Source organism: Sceloporus occidentalis, unplaced genomic scaffold, assembly GCF_023333645.1.
Source record: "Sceloporus occidentalis isolate IW3139 unplaced genomic scaffold, rSceOcc1.0.p SCAF_2, whole genome shotgun sequence".
Lineage (NCBI taxonomy): Eukaryota > Metazoa > Chordata > Lepidosauria > Squamata > Phrynosomatidae > Sceloporus > Sceloporus occidentalis.
In genome coordinates this window covers 226,217,968-226,220,767 of record NW_028316982.1, presented here as the reverse complement: position 1 = coordinate 226,220,767, position 2,800 = coordinate 226,217,968, and positions in this window count along the sequence as shown.

The window sequence follows — 2,800 nt, the reverse complement described above, 5'->3', positions numbered from 1 at the left end:
TGTTTGCTTATCTGGTCCTAAACAAGACTAATGCCTTTGAAACTCTATCAATAAAGGGATTTTTAAAAATATCAAAAACACATAAAAACTGTTACCATTTCCTTTTTGGAGAAACAGCACTTCCATTTGAAAATTTAGTTCTAATATTAGAAATACTTAGATCAAATGCTTAATATTACTGGTCTATGACTGTGATAAAGATTCTAATCTATTACTGCTTAATATTAACAATGGCAATTCACAAGTGCTTTTTCCAGTGGTGGTGTTCAAAATAATTAACAACTTGTTCCCATCCCAGCCCCCTCCCCCACATGTAACACATCTACTTCTATCTATAGAAGTATCTATTGATACTCTTCTAGGATGTCTCATGTTCCTAGGTACCAGCATGTCACTCAAGTTCTGTCCGTGTTTAAAAGCAACCATGAGCACTTGTCTACATCTGAGAATATAAGTTCACTAAACTACAAATCCCAGGATTCTATAGAATGTTGTCATGACACTTGAGAAGAAGTATGTAGAACTGTAATTGTATAGCATGTCACCCAGTGCAGAGAGTTCCAGAAGTGGATAGTAACTGTAGTGTCAGTGGGATGATGAATCCACTTATATAAAGTTGTATATATTGGGCCACCCATACTGGGCTCCCAGAAGCCTAAACCATCTTAACGAATGGACTGGGATTCTGTAAACTGAAGTTCAAAACATGTGGAAGACCAGAATTTGGGAATCACTGTCCCAAGATCTCAGCAACGCTAGACTGCCACCCACACTTTGCAAGGAAAAGGAACACATTTACAGAAGGGACCCCCCCTAATGTATGCTGGTTCCCCTGAAACTCAGTGTAATCAGTGGTACCCTATGGTGGGAGTTGATATTGGAAAAACTACTCTTTTCTACAGATGTGATCCCAAATTTATGCTTGATCAGAGAACAAATCCAATGGCAACAATGGTAGCTAGTGGCTCCCATGTCAGGGGACTCTACTCTGGCTTTTAGTCCAGAATTTAAAGGAGATATGCAAGGAACTGAACTCTATCCTGAAGCAGGTTCAGCACCTAACATTCAAGCTGAAATCTGCTGATGGGGAGCCACCAGCTTTCACTGGGTGGAGTTGTTATTATTATTGGTGATGATGGTGATGATTTGTATCTTACTTTCTTCCAAAAAGTGGCTCACAATGTAAAAGAACAATGCAATTTTTAAAAATTCAAAAAAGTGGACATTGAGGTTGAATTAAACTATCTACTTCAGTAAAACAATTTGTTGTGCTCACACTATATTTTTCTCTCTTTCCATGTAATTATAAACACATGGATGATAATGACCAAACAGGACTCATGCATGCATTTGACCTATGATTCCTCAGATGACCAAGAAGCTGCTGTTCAACAGTGGAACACACTCCCTCAGAGCGTAGTGGCGTCTCCTTCTTTGGAGTTTTTTTTAAAAACAGAGACTGGATGGCCGTCTGTCAGGGGTGCTTTGATTCTGTGTTCCTGCATGACAGAGGGTTTGACTTGATGGTCCTTGTAATCTCCTCCAGCTCTATGATTCTGTGATTCTAAGGATCATGATCCAGAGCAATGCTCAAATATCCAATTATTTAAAGCTTTAAAACTCTACTTGAGTATTTAGAATGTTTAGAAACTTCTGCAGACTTTTGCTGTTCTTAGAAGCAATTCATCCACTTATGATTCCAGTTGCTAATGTAAAGCTGCCATGGTATTGTAGTTAAAAAGTGTGACATAGGAGATTATCAGACAGGAAATCTGTGCTGGGATAGATGCAGGTTGTGACCTTCTGGAATGGTTCTTATTGCATGGTCAGGGAGCCCAGGCAGTAGGCGGCCCATATCCAACCCAAGCTTCTCTAGCAGCTTTTAATTAATAGGATTTTTCCATTCTTGACAGGTTGCTGGAGAAGCCCAGGTTAGATATGGGCTGCCTACTGCCTGGGCTCCAGCTGTGCGATAAGATATGTTCCAGATGGTTACAACCCATATCTATACTGGTGCGGATTTCCTGTGCAATAATCTCCATAATGAATCTCTCTGGTTCACATCACATCTTATCCATGAACAATCTGGGTAGCTCTATCTCCCCTATCCTGCTGAAAATATAGAATGATTAATACTGGGCTACTTTAACAGTCAGTTGCAATGATTGATGAGGCACTATATGTTAATGGTCTGCACACTTAGCAAACACTAAATAAAATGTGTACCAAATTCTAAATAATGCAGAGGGTGTAATTTACCCAGAGGTGAGTCCCAGTGAGTTAATCTTAGGTTCAAAACACCCTGCAGAAATAATCCAATTTGAGACCACTTTAACTGCCCTGGCTCAATGCTAGGGAATTCTGGAAACTGTAGTTTTGTGAGACATTTGGCCTTCTCTGTTAGAGAACTCTGGTGCCAGAACAAACTACAATTCCCAGAATTCCCTAGAACTGAGCCAGGGCAGTTAAAACAGTCTCAAACTGGATTATTTCTGCAGGGTGTTTTGAATCTTAATTTCAGAATAAATGTGATTATGATAAGCAGAATTCTTATTTTGTCTCCCATTTATCTCTGGAACTGTTCCTCCAGGCAACAATTTGTTACTCTTTTTTTCAAAAAGGGAGGAGAGTCAAGGGATGTAAGGGGGAAAGCATAACTAAGGATGAAATATGGTCTGCAAGTCACATTTTCCCCACCCCTGTTCTGAGCAGTGGAGGTTCAAGAATGTTGTACGGTAGCTCTAATATCCCTGATCTTCTGTTCTTCAGAAATAGCTCAGCTCCATAGAAAGTACTGCTT